The following is a 21851-nucleotide window of genomic DNA, read 5'->3' on the forward strand; positions in this document are numbered from 1 at the left end:
TCCGTACAGAAGCCGGGTGTCTGTCCCCTCTGTCTGCACAGAAGCCGGGTCCCTGTCCCCTCTGTCCATACAGAAGCCGGGTCTCTGTCCCCTCTGTCCGTACAGAAGCCGGGTGTCTGTCCCCTCTGTCCGCACAGAAGCCAGGTCTCTGTCCCCTCTGTCCGCACAGAAGCCGGGTGTCTGTCCCCTCTGTCCGTACAGAAGCCGGGTGTCTGTCCCCTCTATCCGCACAGAAGCCGGGTGTCTGTCCCCTCTGTCCGCACAGAAGCCGGGTCCCTGTCCCCTCTGTCCATACAGAAGCCGGGTCTCTGTCCCCTCTGTCCGTACAGAAGCCGGGTGTCTGTCCCCTCTGTCTGCACAGAAGCCAGGTCTCTGTCCCCTCTATCTGCACAGAAGCCGGGTCTCTGTCCCCTCTGTCCGCACAGAAGCCGGGTCTCTGTCCCCTCTGTCCGCACAGAAGCCGGGTGTCTGTCCCCTCTGTCCGCACAGAAGCCGGGTGTCTGTCCCCTCTGTCCGCACAGAAGCCAGGTCTCTGTCCCCTCTATCTGCACAGAAGCCGGGTGTCTGTCCCCTCTGTCCGTACAGAAGCCGGGTGTCTGTCCCCTCTGTCCGCACAGAAGCCGGGTCTCTGTCCCCTCTGTCCGCACAGAAGCCGGGTCTCTGTCCCCTCTGTCCGCACAGAAGCCGGGTCTCTGTCCCCTCTGTCCGCACAGAAGCCGGGTGTCTGTCCCCTCTGTCCGCACAGAAGCCGGGTGTCTGTCCCCTCTGTCCGCACAGAAGCCGGGTGTCTCTCCCCTCTGTCCGTACAGAAGCCGGGTCTCTGTCCCCTCTGTCCGCACAGAAGCCGGGTCTCTGTCCCCTCTGTCCGTACAGAAGCCGGGTCTCTGTCCCCTCTGTCTGTACAGAAGCCGGGTCCCTGTCCCCTCTGTCCGTACAGAAGCCAGGTCTCTGTCCCCTCTATCCGTACAGAAGCCGGGTGTCTGTCCCCTCTATCCGTACCTCCTTTCACTGCAATGCACAGCATCCGTATCTGAGGACTTCCAGTGGGCCAGGATTTCAAATTTGAAACTTGAAACTATTGTGGGAAGTGGTCAAAACATTTACATGCCACCATTTCTTCATTTAATCATGGCAATAAACTAAATTCAGTGTCCTTTCCTAGCCTTCCACTCAAGCTCTAAAAGATGCTTGAGATAGAGTTGGTGTTGCAGAGGAATGTTGAATTCAGAATACAGAACCGGCAAGGAAATCATGACTATTACTCTACCATAATCTTTAGAAACAAAATTTTATTCTCCTAAAACTTTAATCTTTCAAGTCATCAAGCTATTTCAAACTGATAGTTTCTTCATGATTTGAATGAAAAGTAATTTCAATGTATACAACATTTTTATTTTTATAAAACTTCCTATGACCTTATTTATTATTAAATGCAATGGTGATATTATTTATTCACTTAACATATGTTTATTGAGAACATCCTACTTGTAATTCCATGGCCAGAATCACCAAAATGCTCAGTCTAGGCTGTGAAAATGTGTGCATGACACTAAATATTTATATCTAATTTTTTGCAAGAGAAGTTCTGATGTGGAAGGAGGTAAAATCCAGAAAGTATAAAATCATGACATACTTACAATCAAGGTCATAAGGAAGTGCCAATTAACGAGGTTTTGTTTTCAATTTAATTACACAACCCATAGAAATACAAACTATACAAAAATATATAGAAATATACTACAAGTTTATATGTCAAAATTCAAAGAATTCTCCTTATTTCAAGCCATTTTCAATATCTTACCTCCTGAACAGATCCACATTCTCCCCTATTCACTCGTGGGAAAATTTACCACCAGGATGAAGTTAAAAATAATATTTCAAGTCTAGGAAGCACAGTTGCCTTTGGCTTACCAGTTCATAATATATCAGGACACACTGCTATTTGCCAAATGGGCTGGAAAAGAAAGTTATTATGCAAATATGCGAGAAGTAATAGTTGTGACTGATGTTTCTGCATGTAAAATGTGTCTAGAATAAAAAGAAAATGAAAACCCGCAAACCTCTCCTGCATCTGTGATTAACCTCCCGTCCGTCCTCAGAACTCCTGAGTCTGAGTCAGTCTTGCAGGTAAGTACAGTGCTACAGCTGATCCTTACCATGTTCTTTTCTTAAAAAAAAAAAAAATATATTTATTTATCTGAAAGGCAGAATTCCTGAGAGAGGAGAGACAGAGGGAGAATCGCCCATCCACTTGTTCACTCCCCAAATGGCCACAACAGCCAGAACAGGGCCAGGGTGAAGCCAGGCGTTTCTTCCAGGTCTCCCACCAGGGTGAAGTAGCCCAAGCATTGAACTATCCTCCAAAGCACGTTAGCAGGGTGCTGTGTTGGAAGTGAAACAACCAGATTGCGGGCTCTGCAGGCCAAAGCTTTAACCTGCTGAGCAACAGCGCTGGCCCCAGCAATTTATTTTCTATTTCCAGAAGTGTTTTTACATATTAGAGTATTTTGAATCATCTACTAAGTGCTATATTAACATTCAATGAGGTTTCTCACTCACAGTATCCTTATCTACTTTTAACCTTAAAAACAATATCATTTTTTTGAAGCTGAAGATTTTCAAAGAAGCATTATTAAAAGGGTTATCTGACAATTTCTGTAAACTTCTGCATTCTAATTGTTTTGAAAAATATATCAAGATAACCAGTTTGGGGCCCAGTTGCTATGGCATAATGGGTAAAGCTGCTGTCTGCAGTGCTGACATCCCATAGGGACACTGGTTCAAGACCCAGCTACTCCACTTCCAATCCGGCTCTCTGCTATGGTGTATGAAAGCAGTAGAAGATGGCCCAAGTGCTTGGGCCCCTGCACCCACGTGGGAGACCCAGAGGAGACTGCTGGCTCCTGGCTTCGGATCAGCCCAGCTTCAGCTGTTGTGGCCATTTTGAGGAGTGAAGCAGTAGATGGAAGACCTATCTTCCTCTCTCTCTCTCTCTCTCTCTCTCTCTCTCTCTCTCTCTGCCTCTGCTTCTCTGTAACTCTGTCTTTCAAATAAATAAATAAATCTTTTAAAAAAGAAAACCAGTTTGATAATGGACTTCTCATGATTTCTTTCTATCACAGCATTTAATATGGGGAAATATATTCACATTAAACACAATTTTACTCAGTATTCCCAAATGAAAATCTTCCAATTTTTATATTCTATATCTTTTCAGAAACTTTCTGAAGTTGATATTTTATCAATGACTTAAATTAATGTTTGCATTGCTTGAAGAGTTACTTTTTGGAATCTCACTTGCAAATAATGCTCATATAAACAAATACTTTCCATTAACATCATAAAAAACACAGATTTTTTTTTTGTTAGTGGATACAATTTTCTTCTCTAATGCTAAAGTACCTTTTTTCTGACTTGTAAATGCAAAATTAAAATCTTGAACACCTAACTGGGAAAAGACTGTGCAGGTGAGAGACTGCAAACTCCCATGGAGCATCAGTACAAAGAAAGATGAAAAACAGCTGAGACAGATCACAGATGTGTGTGCTGAGTGGTAAAGCACCCACTTCAAAGGTAGGCAGTGGTTGTCAACCCAAAACAACATTGTCAGATTCTTTCTAATCAGCGTTCTCTCCACTTGGGGTTTCAGGCTGTCCTGTGATCCCTACCCACCACTGATACCAGCCTGAAAGTAAAGTGAATGTCAGGAAACCATGCAGCAACTTTTATAACTTCTCAGAGTCAAAAAGAGAAAGAAGAAAGGTAGGAAGGAAGGAAGGAAGGAATATAAACAGGATTTTTGCATCTTAAAATAGCTAAACATTTCAAATCTTCTCTCTGCTCCTTTATCACAATAGATATTTCATTTTACTTCTTTTAACATTTGTCTTTTACTCTACTTTTGAGTGGAAACAAGTACAAGGGAGCAAATTCAACCACTACTCCGTAACACTGAACTCGGGTAATGGAAAGGATGACACCGTGTCCTTGAACTGTAATGGTCTGAATTTAACCCAGAGGCAACTACCCACGGTTCTGAACCTCTACGGCAAAACTGTAGATTAGAATTTTTTGCAAACGAGAATCTCCAAACTAATTTTATATAATTTAAGGCATGATTACTAAAAGGAAATAATTCATTATTTTTACTTTGTAATAGCAAATCTTAAAACTACATAATTTGGTGCCCTCAAGGCATTTTATGAACACACATCCAAATGCACTAAAATAATGCAACATGTCAAACTTACTTGAAAATTGGGAGTCAGAGAGTTAGTCTCCTCTTAACACAGGATCAGTCGGTCCTGGGAGCAAGGAAAGCTGACCTTTGATTCAGAGTTTAGGTAAGCTTTCACCGGATGTCAATCAAGTGCTTTTGATTTTTGTTATGTAGTTAATTTAAAAGAGCAAATCACAACATTTAAGTGACTAAACATAATGTACTTGCAAATAGCACATTGTCATCAGATCTCTTCATGATCTGCTCTTGTCATTCCCTTGAGTTCTTGCTTGTGCAGATAACTGGGTTAACGAAGACTTTGTCTTCTCCATGCATTCTGAAATAAAGAGCTGTCATCACACCTATTTTATTTTGTAAAGGCCTACAAGGCCGGAAGTGATTTTTATCACTTCTACTTGTGCACATTTATTTTTATTCAGAGAAACTTCCCAACATGCAACTGGAATCATTCTTCAGGAATATTTCCAACACTTTGCATTGCTCCAGAAGAATCAGAAGAACTAGTTCAGACTGGCTTCTGAATGTTCAGATCGCTGAACAGCTATGGGAAATGAGAAAGACTGCACACTGGGACCGGAACAAACCACTGAGTTATTTGCAATGTACATCGCATAAAGCATGTTTCTCCCAAATGGTTGATTGTGATACTGATCCTCAAAAAAGTATGCATAGTTTATCCCTTAAATTTTGTTTTATGGAACCGACACTGTAGCATAGCGGGTAAAGCTACCGCCTCAGTGCCAACATTTCATATGGGTGCCAGATCGAGACTCAGCTGCTCCACTTCTCATCCAGCTCCCTGCTAATGTGTCTAGGAAAGCACAGAAGATGGCCCAAGTTCTTGGGCCCCTGCACCACCAGGAAGAAGCTCCTGACTCCGCGTCCTGTCTTCAGGTCGGCCCAGCTCTGACCTTTATGGCCATTTGAGGAGTGAATCAGTGGATGGATGATCTTTCTCTTTCTCTTACTGTATGTATGTGTGTGTGTGTTTGTGTGTAATTCTTCCTTTAAAATAAACAAATTTTTTTAAAAAATTAAAAACAAAATAATTTGAATTTTTATTTACTTTTTAAAAAGATTTATTTATTTATTTGCAACTCAGAGTTACACAGAGAGAGAAGAGAGATGGGGGGGGGGGGGGAGAGAGAGAGAGAGAGAGAGAGAGAGAGAGAGGTCTGCCATCCTCTGGTTCATTCTCTAATTGGCCGCAATGTTTGGAGCTGCGCCATTCTGAAGCCAGGAGCCAGGAGCTTCTAATGAATTTCCCATGCAGGTGCAGGGGCCCAAGGACACAGGCCATCTACTACTGCTTTCCCAGGCCAAAGCAGATAGCTGGATTGGAAATGGAGCAGCTGGGACTGGAACAGGCGCCCATATGTGATGCTGGCACTGCAGGCAGCAGCTTTATTCACTATGCCACAGTGCCAGTCCCTATTTATTTTTATTTTATTTGAAAAGCAGTGAGAGACAAATTTTCCACCCATTGGTTCATTCCTCAAATGCCTGCAATAGCCAGGCCTCCGCCTGGATGAAGTCAGAAACTTGGAACTCCATCTGCATATCCAAGTATTTGGGCCACCACCGTTGCTTCCAAAAGTGTGTATTAGCAGGAAGCTGGATCAGAAGCAGTGGAGTCTGGACTCAAACAAGGCACAGGGATACAGGCATCTTATTAAGGAACTTGAACTTCTTAAAGGAATTACAATAATATCAGGTTCTAGATGCATTTTTAACATTTGGATGATTTCATAACTGTTGCATTGTGTATTTATATCCATATTCTCAGAATTGCATTTATTTCCATTGTTTGCAGAAATACATTAGAGGGCGGTGCTATCCTAGATTTTCACATATTTTAACTTGAACTGTAAGAAATCAGTTTTTGGAGGTTCAAAAATGGTTGACCCCAGGCAAGTTTATATTGTTCCATTTATGTAGTACATATACAAACCTAAATTAAATTTTTAAATCATTGCTTGATACTCAAAATGTACTTGTGCTTGTATTCCAACTTTGCTACCAAAACTGAGATTCTAGAAGTAAACAAATACAATTAATTTCCGCTTTTCTATAAGACTTGAAGACAGTGGCACTGAAATGTGTAGAGTTGCTGAGCTCGGCTGTCACCTGAAGAAGATCTTGTGCTACTATTTCTGTTCTTTTAAAGATATTTAGCACTGCAGATGGATTGAAGCAGTCAGGTTGAATTTTAAATAACAATGTTTGTCTCAAATTGTCCCAAATTGTACATCTCCTCCCTCTCTTATTCCCACTCTTATATTTAACAAGGATCACTTTTCAGTTAAAATTTGAACACCTAAGAATAATTGTGTGTTAATTACAGAGTTCAACCAATAGTACTAGTACAAAATAAAAAAAATACTAAAATGGATAAAGATTTACATTGTACATCAACAGTCAGGACAAGAGCTGATCAAGTCACTGTTTCTCATAGTGTCCATTTTACTTCAACAGGTTTCCCCTTTGGTGCTCAGTTAGTTGTCACCGATCAGGGAGAACATTTGATATTTGTCCCTTTGGGACTGGCTTAATTCACTCAGCATAATGTTTTCCAGATTCCTCCATCTTGTTGCAAATGACCAGATTTCATTGTTTCTGACTGCTGTATAGTATTCTATAGAGTACATGTCCCATAATTTCTTTATCCAGTCTACTGTTGATGGGCATTTGGGTTGGTTCCAGGTAACAATTTGGGACATGCTCAATTGGACTTGCCCCAAATGGTGGAGTTAGAAACGTGCCAGGGGATTCCAATTCAATCCCATCAAGGTGTCATGTACCAAGGCCATTTCACTAGTCCAAGTGATCAATTTCAGTTTATAATTGATCACTCTGATAGGGCTAAGAGTCAAAGGGATCACACAAACAAGACTAGTCTCTGCTAATACTAACTGATAGAATCAAAAAGGGAGAGAACGATCCATCATGGGAAGTGGGATACACAGCAGACTCATAGAATGGCAGATTTCCTAAATAGCACTCTGGCCTCAGAATCAGCCCTTAAGGCATTCAGATCTGGCTGAAGAGCACATGAGAGTATTTTAGGCATGGAAAGCCAAGACACTCTGGAAAAAAAAAAAAAGAAGACCTAAATGAAAGATCTCTGTGAGTGTGATCCCAGTGGAAAGAACGGGGCCATCAAAGAAGGAGGTACCTTTCTCTGAAGGGAGGAGAGAACTTCCACTTTGACTATCACCCTGTCGGAATAAGATCAAAGTCGGCGAACCCTAAAGGCTTCCATGGCCTCGGCAACTCATGACTAGAGCCTAGGGAGATTACTGACGCCATAAACAAGAGTGTCAAATTGTTAAGTCAACAACAGGAGTCACTGTGTACTTACTTCCCATGTGGGATCTGTCCTTAATGTGTTGTCCAATGTGAAGTAATGCTATAACTAGTACTGAAACAGTATTTTACACTTTGTGTTTCTGTGTGGGTGCAAACTGATGCAATCTTTACTTAATATATACTAAATTGATCTTCTGTATATAAAGATAATTGAAAATGAAAAAACAAAACAATGCTTTTATGTCAGCATCACAGCTACAGAGTCTGTAGATTTTGAAGATTTATCTTATTGTTTGAGAGAGAGATGAGGGGGGAGAGAGAGAGAGAGAGAGAGAGAGAGAGAGAGAGATTCTTCCATATGCTGGTTTACTCCTCAAATTGCCTCAACAACCAGACATAAGCTGGGCTGAAGCCAGGAGCCAGAAACACTATCATGGTCTCCCATGTGTTTGGCCAGGGCCCAAGTGCTTGGGCCATTATCCATTGCTTTTCCAGCCACAGTGCCCAAGAGTTAGACAGGAGCGGAACAGCCAGGATTCGAATCAGTGATCCAATATGGGATATATGGGCATTGTAAATAGTGGTTTAATCCAGTGTGCCACAACACCAGCCCTAAAATCTATTTTCTTAAAATGGAGTCTGGTTGCTGAAGATTTGCTATCATATATAATCCAAATTGTGCCAGTATATCTATGTTCTGATTCTTAGTGTGTAAAGTTTAAAAAAACACATACACATACACACATGTGTGCATGCATTCACCCAGTAGTGTGTTATGCTAATAGAACTTGGCTGAAATAATTGTGAAAACAAATACAAGTAAATGCTCACCACTTTTATCTATAGCTATAGATAAGTGAGAATATTCTATATCATGAAGGACAAGAATAAGAGTAATAGGTATGTAACTGCCTTACACAAGTTAGTTCTTGTGAGTATTTCACAAATAAGTATTTTGTGGTTTGGGACAGACTTTTAGTCTAGTGGCTAAGATACCTACAACACATGAAGCACCTGTGTTCAATTCCTGGATCTGGCTTCTAATTTCTACTAAAATAGACCCTGAGAGAGAGCAAAGATGACTCTAGGGAGTCTCCTCACATGGGAGACCTGGATTGAGTTTCCCGGAGCCTGGCAGGCCTTGCCCAGCCACCGACACTGTGGGCATTTGTGAAATCAACCAGCAGATGGAATCTCTCTCTCTCTCTCTCTCACACACACACACTCTCTCTCTCCTTCTCATATAGATATTTTAAAAGAAAAAATGTGGATAATAGTATGTATCTTGAAAGTTAGCTTCTCTGAAAATAACCCAGTTTTTAAATGTAACAGTATTAACAGGGATTATCTTAATGAGAGCATCAAAAATCCCTATTATAGTGGCAGCTATATCGAAACCAAACTTCAAAATACTTTAACTCTATATCCATAGATATGAATGCACATGTATGTCTGAGTTTTCTCATACATTGTGCTAATTAAGGCAGAGTAGGAATACTGGGAATGGTTTCTGTGACACACGCAGAATACACCAATGTAGACATTTATTTAAATAGATAAATAGTAAATGCAAAGTGTTCAGAAGCTTCATGGTTGTATTAAAATCACTCATTATTCTCCACTAAATTCAGTGTGACATTACAGAAAGCTGGGCTTATGAAAGTTCATTTATTATAGCAATAAAAATAGTGTCCACTTCTTGGGAAAGAAGTTGGCCAGGGGAAAGTTCATAAGAATGAACCCCATGAAACGGACATGGCATTATGAGGATTCCAAGTAATTTATTAGGAACATTCAGGAAAAGTTAAAGTTTACCCAACACAAGAACATTTTGTTCTGTAAGAGCTATATGCAGCTATTAACACTACTGACGGCCAGAAGCAAAGATCAGCCAAAAAGAAATGGCTGTGTCTTTCCACACCTCATGTGCCTTCTTATTCTTTATCCATTTCTTCCTGGCTTTAGAGCCTCACGTTCAACTCTGCTTCCCAGCATGTCCCTGCATCCGTCTCTGCCTTCTTTTCCAGAGGTGCATGCTATGTGAGATCCCTGTTTGCCAGAAAAGCTATGTGCAAGCACAACACATTATAATCCTTTAGGAATAAGATGGGAGAGTTGATAGAACATATTGTGGAATATAATTTTGCATAAAGCATATCATGCAATATTTGTAATAACACAGTGAGATGGTGATCATTTTATACATGAGGAAGATACGTCTCAGGAAGCGCACTTTCATGCTGTACATCAAATTCTCTCTGCCCTGCCTTCCACAAATATCCAGAACCACAGCTGTCTCTGTTTCTTGAGCTTGGCAAAGTGGCCATTCTTCTCTGCCTACTACTTTGCAAGGTTCTACCCCCTGCCTGGCTCCAAGGAGTTGGTTATCCACACAACAGTCCTATAAATTCATATTCTTCACAATTCAATTCAAATCTCTCAAATGGCTGCACTTTCACAAGAAAACTGCACTGGAGTCTTTCAAGGATTCCTATGATTTACTCTCCATGGATGATGTCTCTACTTCCCATCTGTCGCTCATCCCTTTGTCCCCAGATCACTCCATCCAGACTCACTGGCTTTCTTGTTCTTTCTCAGGGGAAGCTTCTCAAGGTGGAGTCTTTGCATGTGGTTTCCCCTTTCATGGCAATGTTTCCCTCATCTATCCAGAGGACTCTCCACAGCACATTTCTTCCAAGTGTCTGATCAAAGCTCACCTGGCCAAGAAGGCTCTACTCTTACACAGACAGAAGCCTCACTCCAATCCCTGACTCTCCCCTCCCCCTTAATGCTTTTCTGAATGGCCTTCTCACCAGTGGTTTGTTATATGTACTCGTTTATTATTGGTCTCTCTGACTAGGATGGCAACTCCATGAGGAATGAGATCGTCACGGACACTGCTCTATCCAGGTTCCCAGCATAGTGTACATGCACAACAGGGACTCAGTCAATAAATAATTATTGAATAAATGCACAATCTACTCCTCACCACATGTACAGTCTAAGGTGGTTACAGCAATTTAATCTCCTAGAAGACAGGGTTTCAGGAATGGTTTTATGAAACAAATATAGCAACCATTACATTCAGGGACTCCTCCATCGAATTCGGGGAAACTTGTCCTGTTTTCAGACAGACACCCTGGACAGGACCATTTCCTCCTGCCTTTGCTCTTTCTTTTGGCAAGTGGTCATCTGGCACCACTCTGACCATCCCTTCAGTGGCTTTGATGTGGCATGAGTGCTGTGAATCATAGAGGAGCACTGGGAAGGGCTGGAAAAAAATGATGTCGGTTTTGAGCTGCCAAATCAATCATTTAGTAGACCAGAACCTGGAGAGTCTTGTTGCACGATGTGGCATACTTCCCTACTCGTTAAGCTGGATGTAGGCTCTTCTATTGGTGGCCAAAGCATCATTCCGTCATAGTCAAAGGTGGCGTCCATTTCCTAGGCCATGAGACAGAGCTTGGGGCAGCCAGTGAGGAATTACAGTCATGAGAAAATGAAGAAGTTAAAAACACTGGGGTATTGGGGCTTCCTTGTTTGCTATATTTGGGCTCATACAGCTAGTATTTGAACAAATCCAGCTTAGCATATTTGGTGATAAGAGACACAACTGTTACCATTGAATCAGGTGACAGCCAACCTCCACACATGGAAGTAGAGCTGTCTACTGCTAGCTGACTAGTGACAGGTGAGTGAATCACATCAATGCCAGCAGCAGTGCTGCTTAGCTGAAATAAATCCAAGTTGCTGGCCCACACAATTGTGTGCTAAATAAATGGGTATTATTTATAGCCCTACGTTTTGGGGTAGAGTTATTGCATCAAATATAAATTACACATCATTTTGATTGACATGCAGTATGACAACAAGTTAGGGGTTAATTTATTGGCTTATGCAATAGTCTTTTCCACTCTAGAAACTGTATTAGTAGCCATGGTGTTAATGGTTTAATATTCCAAACTTACCTATGAGCAGAAAGTTGAAGTTTAAAAAGGGTTGAATAGGGGTAATGAAAAAGATCCAAATAAACATGCTTTTTTTGGTTTTGTGCAGACATGCAGGCTGTATTATCACACTGGGAAAATTCCCTATCAAATAACAATATGAAGAAGAGAGAAGGGAGAGTTCTACTCCTCACTTTGTACTTCTAAGGCACCTTTCTGTGTTAGGAGGCTTTAATTCAGTGGGTCTGGACATAGCTTTTCAGGTTCACTGGTGCACAAGAACTTGGGCTTACAGATGAGATGAGATCGTGTAAAGGAATCTGACTACATGCCTAAGCGTTGTGTAATTTGGTAAACTTGCTGACCTGGAACAAAGTTACAAAAATCAATCTTGAGTATATGGAATAATGCATGAGTTTTTCAGCACACTGATCATGTTTCTTCAGGCTAGGCTGACACGTCACTGATGAAGGCTGGTCACAGGTTTGCTTGCTGTGGCTCCACACTGACTGTGCTTTCTCTTTCTTGCTCTGGAATCCAGAATTCCAACTCAGTGAAAAATTTCACTTGGTTGCTGCTTTGCCCAGCCAGATGCTCAGAGCTAAAGGTCTCACCTTGCTTGTAGAGTTAACTTTTTTTTTTCCATTTCACAATAAGGCAGATAGAATATCTTGGGATACAAACAATCAATGGCTTGGGTTTTTCAGAATGTCCTTTGGAGGAAATCAGGTATTTATTTGTATATTGAATTAAACCTCATGTATGTTGGTCTCCAAAAATGAGTTTGTCCTGTTGAAATCTTTACTTAGTATATACTAAATTGATCTTCTGTATATAAAGATAACTGAAAATGAATCTTGATGTGAATGGGATGCAGGAGATGGGATGGTTGTGGTGGGAGGGAGGTTATGGGAGGAAAAAGCTGCTATAATCCAAAACTTGTACTTTGGAAATTTATATTTATTAAATAAAAGTTAAAAAATAATGAGTTTGTCATACCAATAGTTCTCAAAATTCAGTGAAAATATTTGAGTAAAAGAGCAAATTAATATATGAGAGTTTGGAGTGAATTGAAATATTAACACAGGACTACTGACCTCGGTTGAGTACCATGTAGTTTAGATAAGTGGCATTCTTTTAATTCCTTGGGTTTCAATTGCTTCACCAGACAACAAGGAAAACAATGTTACAAAGAATATCTAAGTTGTTTTTTGACTTAAGTAAAACACATGAAATTGCTCCATAACTTTAATGTCGTACCAAGTTGTTCCTTCATTTAAGCACACACATACACATACACACACATACATGCATACAAATACACACACACACAAAGAAACTTTGCTGAATATCTCACTTCTAATATAGTTCTACTAAGAATTACTTAGCCTGTTCTCCCAAAAGCAATTTATACATTCAATGCAATACCAATCAAGATACCAAAGACATTCTTCTCAGATCTGGAAAAAATGATGCTGAAATTCATATGGAGACACAGAAGACCTTGAATAGCCAAAGCAATCTTGTACAACAAAAACAAAGCCGGAGGCATCACAATACCAGATTTCAGGACATACTACAGGGCAGTTGTTATCAAAACAGCATGGTACTGGTACAGAAACAGATGGATAGACCAATGGAACAGAATAGAAACACCAGAAATCAATCCAAACATCTACAGCCAACTTATATTCAACCAAAGATCCAAGGCTAATCCCTGGAATAAGGACAGTCTATTCAATAAATGGTGCTGGGAAAATTGGATTTCCATGTGCAGAAGCTTGAAGCAAGACCCCTACCCTTCACCTTACACAAAAATTCACTCAACATGGATTAAAGACTTAAATCTATGACCTGAAACCATCAAATTATTAGAGAGCATTGGAGAAACCCTGCAAGATATAGGTACAGGCAAAGACTTCTTGGAAAAGACCCCAGGAGCACAGGCAGCCAAAACCAAAATTAACATTTGGGATTGCATCAAATTGAGAAGTTTCTGTACTTCAAAAGAAACAGTCAGGAAAGTGAATAGGAAACCGACAGAATGGGAAAAATATTTGCAAACTATACTACAGATAAAGGATTGATAACCAGAATCTACAAAGAAATCAAGAAACTCCACAACAACAAAACAAACAACCCACTTAAGAGATGGGCCAAGGGCCTCAATAGACATTTTTCGAAAGAGGAAATCCAAATGGCCAACAGACACATGAAAAAATGTTCAAGATCACTAGCAATCAGAGAAATGCAAATCAAAACCACAATGAGGTTCCATCTCACCCTGGTTAGAATGGCTCACATTCAGAAATCTACCAACAACAGATGCTGGAGAGGATGTGGGGAAAAAGGGACACTAACCCACTGTTGGTGGGAATGCAAACTGGGTAAGCCACTATGGAAGTCAGTCTGGAGATTCCTCAGAAACCTGAACATAACCCTACCATACAACCCAGCCATCCCACTCCTTGGAATTTACCCAAAGGAATTTAATTTGGCAAATAAAAAAGCCATCTGCACATTGATGTTTGTTGCGGCTCAATTCACAGTAGCTGGGACCTGGGACCAGCCCAGATGCCCGTCAACAGTGGACTGGATGGGGGGATTGTGGGACATGTACTCCATGGAATGCTGTGCAGCGGTGGGAAACAACGAAACCCAGTCGTTTGCAGCTAGATGGAGGAATATGGAAAGCATCATGCTGAGTGAATTAAGCCAGTCCCAAAGGGACAAATATCATTTGTTTTCCCTGATCGGTGACAACTGAGCACCAAAGGGGAAACCTGTTAGGTGAGATGGACACTATGAGAAACAAAGACCTGATCAGCTCTTGTCCTGACTCTAGATGTACAATGTAATACTTTATCCTTTTTAGTATTTGTTGTTGATGTTGTTGTTCTAATACTAGTGGTTGAATTCTGTAATTAACACACGATTATTCTTGGGTGTTTAAATTTTGACTGAAAAGTGGTCCCTGTTAGATTTAAGAGTGGAAGGAGAGAGGGAGGAGATGTACAATTTGGGACATGCTCAGTCGGACTTGCCCCAAGCGGTGGAGTTGGAGATGTGCCGGGGGATTCCAATGCAGTCCCATCAGGGTGGCGTGTGCCAATGCCATCTCACTGGTCCAGGTGATCACTTTCAGTTCATGGTTGATGGCTCTGATGGGTCTGGGAGTCGAGGGGGCACACAAACGGGACAGGTGTCTGCTGGTACTGGCTGATATAATCAAGAGGGGAGAGAGGGATCCAGCATGGGGGGAGGGATGCACAGCGGACTCGTGGAGTGGCGGATGTCCTGGGCAGCACTCTGGCCTCAGAGTCGGCCCTTGGGGCATTCGGGTCTGGCTGGAGAGCCCATGGGAGTGTTGTGGGCATGGAAAGCCAGGATACCATGGAGGAAAAAAAGACCTAGATGGGGGATCTCTGTGGGTGAGATCCCAGTGGAAAGAACGGGGCCATCAAAGAAGGAGGTACCATTCTCTGAAGGGAGGAGAGAACTTCCACTTTGACTATGACCCTATTGGAATAAGATTGAAGTCGGCGAACTCTAAAGGCTTCCATAGCCATGGCAACTCATGACTAGTGCCTAGGGAGATTGCTGACGCCATAAACAAGAGTGTCAAATTGTTAAGTCAACAACAGGAGTCACTGTGTACTTACATCCCATGTGGGATCTTTCCTTAATGTGTTGTCTAATGTGAAGTGATGCTATAACTAGTAGTAAAACAGTATTTTTACACTTTGTGTTTCTGTGTGGGTACAAACTGATGAGGTCTTTACTAATTATATACTGATTCGATCTTCCTTATATAAAGATAATTGGAAATGAAAAAAAAACTGGTGTTAAATTGGAAATGGCATAGAAAATTAATTAACTTAAAAAATATTATGTAGGATATCTGTCTTTAATGTGCTGTACACTCTTATTTAATGCTATAACTAGTATTTTTTTCACTTTGTGTTGCTATATGGGGGCAAACTGTTGAAATCTTTACCTAACATATTAAACTGATCTTTGTATATAAAGAGAATTGAAAATGAATCTTGATCTGAATGGAAGGGGAGAGGGAGCGGGAAAGGGGAGGGTTGCGGGTGGGAGGGAAGTTATGGGAGGGGGGAAGCCATTGTAAACCATAAGCTGTACTTTGGAAATTTATATTCATTAAATAAAAGTTTAATAAATGAAAAAAAAGAAAATAAAAATAAAAATTAAAAAAAGAATTACTTAGCCTATATGCAAAAATAATTTAATATGGGAAACACAAAATCATCCCAAAAAACTTATGTACAAAATTCTCATTATATTTTCAACATATTTGACCTCATACATCTAAACCTTTAAATACCATTTTTAGAATCATAAAACATTGAATTAAGAATTGCTTAAGGGAGGTATCCTATGACATTTTGACTTTTGGAGAAAATGTAACCAAATAATTTCTTTTTAAAATAATTTAGTTAATTAATAATTTAGGCTGAGGGACAGCGAAAGAGAAGAGTGATGGAGACAGAGAGATCCTCTATCCAGTGGTTCACTCCCCAGATATCTGCAATAACCGGGACTGGTCCAGACTGAAACATGGAGCTTAGAACTCAGTTCAGGTCTCCACCGGGTGGGTGGCAGGGATACACATACCTGAGTTATTATTGTCTTCATGGTTGTGAATTTGCAGGGAGCTGAAATCATAAGTGAGGCTGGGACTCAAACCTAGGTACTCCACATGGGGTGCAGGCATCCCAGGCAGGATGTTAATTGCTGTGCCAGACATCCACCACCAATAATTTCATTTAATACTATGCTTTGCTTATTGTTTGAACAAGACTTCCTGATTTTGTTGGTGATTTGATACTCTATTTTTCCAAAAGAGGAATTATTTACTTATTTGAAAGGCAGACTGATGACATATGAAGCCAGGAGCTTGAAACTGCATCTGAGTCTCCCATGTGGGCAGCAGGAGCCTAAGCACTTGGTCTATCTTCTGTTTTCCTGGTCTCACTAGCAGAGAGCTTGATCAGAAACAGAGCAGCCAAGACTTCCACTGGCACAGAGAAATGGAATGCTAGTCTTGCATGCAGATGAGTAGCCTGTTGAGCCGCGATGCTGGCCCCAGTTTTAATAGTTTCATACTTTGCTACTAACAGAAAAAAAAAGACACATGGATACAATATTGGTTTTTGAGCCAGAAAAGAGTTCATATTAGAGTAACTAATACAGAGCATGATCACTCAACATTGTTGGTGGGATTGTAAATTAGTATATTCCCTATGAAATGCAGTATGGGGGCACCTTAAACAACCAGAAACAGAACTGCTATGTGATCTAGCAATTCAACTACTTTGTCTATACCCAAAAGATAATAATCACTGTATCAGAGATACAATGATTACTGCAGTAGTATTCACATTAGTTAAGATATGAAATCAACCAAGGCATCATGATTAGATGAATGAGCAAAAATGTATATATGCACAAAGGAACTTTATTCAGCCATAAAAAAAAAAAAATCCTGTCATTCGCAGCAAAATGGATGGAATTGAGGGATATCATGCTAAGTGAAATAAGACACAGAACAATAAATATTGAATATCCTGCCTCTCATGTGTAAGCTAAAAATATATATAATTGTTCATTAATGATTACTAGGAACTTGAGGGGTGGGGGAAAATACAGGGAGTATGGAGAATCTGTAACAGATGGAGAATCTGTAGCAGATCAGAGTTAGTTAGATTGAAGAAATAAGCCCCTAGTGCTACATAGCATAGATGGGAGACTATGTTCCCAATACACTCTTACATGCTTTGTGAACAAGTAGAGGTGGAGAGTATCATAGTTCCACTCTTAAAGCCATGTCAGAGGAGAACTGCTGATTGATTTGATTTGATCTGTACTCATTATATACAGGTATTTAATTGTTGCATGGGGGCCCACAGATATACACACTTATTTTAACAAATAATTTTAAGAAGATAATTATATAATGTAGTGACTTGTTCATATTATTTTATGTTTCTAATAAAGAGATATATCATAAAACGTATCAGTAAAATTCTTAATTATTTCTGCTTTCTAAATTTGTATTTGGTTTTAGGAATTTTTGAACAATTTGAGTTGCCTTAATGAACCAGTGATTGATGTGCTAAGAGGGTCACAATAATTCTAAAATTTATCTTTATTTGTCACTCAGAACTACCGTAAGAAACTTGATCCATTTTATACTTATGCAAAAGACTCTTCATTACAATCTTTAAGAGATGGCTGCTGTATTGTTCTCACAAAATGTAATATTCCATAACATATCAAGTACTACTATTGTCTACAAATAAATAGTGCCCAGGGGATTTGTAATAATCTGACTTGTATATCCACTTATCATAACCAAACTGGATATGTTAATGTTAGTAAGTTACAGAACTTACTGCTTGTATGCTTGTATGATAGATCTGGGTTCCATTCACCAATATATTTTTAGTTAAAAGCATTCATATGTTATTATCTTCTACTCACATTCATTAATAAGTATCAAGGAAAAAATAGCCATGATTTGAAACTAATTTATTAATTATTTTATGGGGTTATTGCTGAGATTTCAAAAGATTAGACAATGCGGCTAAATCAGTGCACTTACACTTTTTGACCCACTGTCTATGTCATAAACTGGAGAATATGTACAGCTTAGATGTACCACTGATGCTGGAAATTAAAGACATTAAATTATAGTATCACAATGAAATTAACATGAATGTGTTGAAAGAACATTAAAGGATGATTTTTTTTACTCTATGCAAATATGGTGAAATAATGTCCTCTATCTTTAAGAGTGCTGAAAGTATTTAAGTAATAAAATCCAGTGTTATGAAAAACTATCAAATTTATTTTTTAAAGTAAGGATATGGCTAATTATTGAGAAGGGAGTTTTGAAGACTTTGCTTAAAATAATTGATATTAGAACACTGATCAAAATTCAGTTAGTATGGAACAGCAATAAGGAAAATTTTGAAAAATATCTGTGCAGTTAACACAAATGTGCAGTGCAAATACAATACAAATGTCTCAAGGAAATGTGAGCATAAATGAGCTGAAATCCAACTGTAGCAGAGATGCTACAATTTTACTTAAATTATTTAAATGAATAGTGTTGAGGGTACTAGAGCTGGTCTATCCAAGGTGACTATCTTGTTCCATGAAGAGGAAATCTGGATTGTAGACTTACAGAAGGAAAAGGTTGTGGTGTAAAGGTGAAAGATGGTGACTACAAGCCAGTAAGAAAGACTACAGAAGAAATCAACCCTGATCTCACACTTCCAGTCTTCTGAATGGTGAGAAAAAATTTCCTATTGCTTGAGCCCTCTACACCTGACCACAGTTCAGTCCACTGTGACCATGTTATGGTTTTACACATGGATGTGCCTTGTCTACAGCTCACTCACGTCTGCCTTGGTTACCTTAAGCCAACTCAAATACTATGTCAGTATCAGACTTTTTCATCAGAGTCCTCTGGGTTCCAAGAAAACCTGCCTCAATATCTGTATTATGGAGTTTGAGGTGTTAAATTCCTGGCTATAGGATTTTGTGCTTCATCAGGATCACGTAGAAAATAATACTGGAATTGCAAATAAATTCCCGTGAATTCCTAGAATTGTGCATAATGCTTTTCCAACTGTAGGTGTATGACTTCAATAGCATGCATTGACTAAATTAACATATGTGTGTGTAGGTGAGCCTGCAAAAACACAGCACAAGTGTAAACAAGAGCTCTCATATGTTCACGCGTCTGTGTGGTGTGATTATATCTGGGAACATTCCTCTTAGAAAATGGCACTATACAATGTCAAATCTGAGCACGTCAAACTCAAGAAGAGAGAAGAGTAGTACTTATTATTAGTTGATGCAGGAATGGCAATCAGTGAGATAGGAGGAAATAAACCACCAACAATAATACCAGCTTGTCAAAACCGGGACTGGTGATGAAATCTGCCCAAGCCCTCAAGGTACAGCTAGTACTACCCCCTTCCCTTCAAGGATGACCATTGTTCTTACTTCTAAGTCTGTAAGTTAGTTTGTTTTTAAACTTTATGTAAATGGAATCATACGCAATTGAATCACTTTGTTCAAGAGAAATTCATCTTCACTGACATTTTTACTTATAGTTATTGCTCTGTGCCATTCCATTATCATAACGAAGTGCAACTTACCTATTCTACAGTGAGCAATGGATTAGTCCTAGCATGAGGCTACTAGAAATACTGTTGCCACAAATACTTCTACGGGGGAATTTTGTTGAACATGTATATACATTTCTATCAAGTAGGACAGAATTATATAATTGTTATTGTACAGAGAATGCCAAAGACCATGTGTCTTACAAGGTGTCTTAAAAATAAATTTCGGCAAGGATAATTTAATGACAGAATAGCAATTTCTCCTTGAGCTATATAGGAATAGTGGGTATTTTCTTAAGATGCCCTTTAGTTGTGACAGGTAGGCCTGCTGTTTTCAAAACCAAAGCCTGAAATTCTATTTGTTGTCACTTACAGTGAAAATCAAAGCTGAGAAGATTGAAATTTACTATATGGAATGCAAATGGACTTCATACCATGATCAATAAATAGATATACAGAAAATAGTGCATCTGACAAGGTGCTGGATCCCAAGTTAAGACAGAGTCAAGTGGACACCATTGTTTTTGTTGCAATATATAATGATGTGAAGAATTCTATCAGAATAATTCGTTAGTTATGGGTGGGATAGTCAAGGCAAGCTTAGAGTCAGAAAGCTTACAGACCACTTAAGGATAAAGGATAATGGCTATTCAAAGTGGAAGTGAAATGTAGAAATACAATGTGTGTGTGTATACACTGTATGTGTGTGTGTCTGTATATGTGTACACTGCTATTTGTCTTTCTGGAGCAAATACAGCAAGCACATTCCATAATACAAAGGAAGAATTAGAAGGACGTGACATAATCATTGGTAGCAGTGGGGAAAGACACAAAACAAAATCTTGCTTGATCTTGTGTAATAACAAAGCACACCAATTGGTCATTTCCGAGAGGTGTTCCATTTCACAGAAGGAATTTTGCTTTGGATATACTGGATTTTATCCAATCTTGACCTCTCAGAATGAAACTGATTCAAAACTTGCAAAGGATTATGATCTGGGCATACAGACCAAGCTACTCATTGCAAGAGGAATAAGTTACAAGATAGAAATTCAAATTCTCAAGACAGTCCCATCATTTCTAAACAAAATTAAAAATAATTGAAAAATAATTTCACAGATGTTCAAAGAATAAATATTCTTCCCTTGAGAGAAGGGAATAGTTTAATCATGATATATGCTAAGGTGTTTAATATATAAGGAACATTCCAGCAAGATTTCAAAGCTTTGTTATTTAAACCCCTGCAAATAATTGTCAGAATGAAATTATAGCCTACACACTTCAACTTCAAAGTCTGAAGCAAAACAGGTACAAATATGTTCCATTTAAATTAGCTGTAGGGTACCACTACCGGTCAGATGATTGAATTATTTTTATACTAGCAATGTTTGTACATAATACATTTATGCCTAAGGTTAATTTTAAGTAACTGTATGTATAAAATGAAGCATTCACAGTTTATAATTTTGTTTTAAGTCTTTATTGTCCCTAATATATTTAATTTTACAGTTATCTTTGTCTAAGCTCTAGCTAACTATTTAGACTTAAGTGTCTTTCCATAATTTATTAAAATTAATTTATTTTGTATATGTAAAATATATATTTAAAGTCTGCACTCTGACCAAATTAATAAAAATTACAGCTAGAAATATTATTTTTCTTAAGTGTAGATTCTTTAAATTTTTACATATTAAGATTGTGAATATTTAAGTATCTATTTTCAGCAAAGTCAAGGAGTATTAATTCTGATAAAAACAAGCACAAGGGCTAAATTGCAAAATATACCGCTTAGTAATTGAAGCAGACTTCAAAGACTTTCAAAACTTGTAGTGATATACATTTTTTAAGAAGCAGAGAGATAGGGGGTGGGAAGAGAGAGAGAGACAGAGAGAGAGAGAGAGAGAGAGAGAGAGAGAGAATCACTCTGTCATCTATTGGTTCATTACCAACATGCTCTCAACCACAGGCACTGGACCCATGCTAAAGCCAGGAGCCAGAGACTCAATCCAGATCTCACACATGAGCAGCAGAAACTGAATTACTTTGGCATTGCTACTGTCTCCCAGGGTCTGCATGAGCTGGAGGTGAGTAGTACACAGGTACTCAAATATGGGATGTGGACAGTCTTGACTAGGCTAAACACCTTCCTCATGATGTCATTGTGTATGTAACTCATTGTACCAAAATCCTCCT

This window comes from Lepus europaeus, chromosome 14 (assembly GCF_033115175.1).
Source record: "Lepus europaeus isolate LE1 chromosome 14, mLepTim1.pri, whole genome shotgun sequence".
Lineage (NCBI taxonomy): Eukaryota > Metazoa > Chordata > Mammalia > Lagomorpha > Leporidae > Lepus > Lepus europaeus.